We start from the raw sequence: 483 nt of genomic DNA, 5'->3' as shown, positions 1-483 counted from the left end.
AGACCTCATTGCTCTGTGAAACTACCTGAATGGAAGGTGTAGAGAGGTGGGGATCCTCGTCTTTTCCCTGGCAAATAGTGACAGAACAGGAGGAGACAGTCTCAGGCTGCGGCGGGGGAGGTTTAGATTGAGTATTAGGAAGAATTTCTTCACAGAAAGGGTGATTAGGCACCGGAATGAGTTCCCTGAGGAGCTGGTGGAGTCACCACCCCTGGAGGCATTCAAGGAAAGACTGGACGCGCCATGATAGCTGCCGCGGTTGGTGCTCCATCGCAGCTTGGGCTCCATGACCTCGGACGCTCTTTTCCAACACCCCCGGCCCGCCGCTTCCCGTCGGGCTCCCGGCGGCGGGCTCGGGCTCAGGCTCAGGCTCAGCCCCGGTCCCGCCTCAGGGGCGGCTCCTGAGGGAGCCTCAGGGGCGGGGCGGGCGGGGCCCCGCGCCCACGGCACCGCGGGGAGGCGCCGGAGCCGCCACGCCCGGCC

Source organism: Neopelma chrysocephalum, unplaced genomic scaffold (genome assembly GCF_003984885.1).
Source record: "Neopelma chrysocephalum unplaced genomic scaffold, ASM398488v2 Primary Assembly neopelma1_97017, whole genome shotgun sequence".
Taxonomy (NCBI): domain Eukaryota; kingdom Metazoa; phylum Chordata; class Aves; order Passeriformes; family Pipridae; genus Neopelma; species Neopelma chrysocephalum.
Note: the sequence above shows the minus strand (reverse complement) of the source record.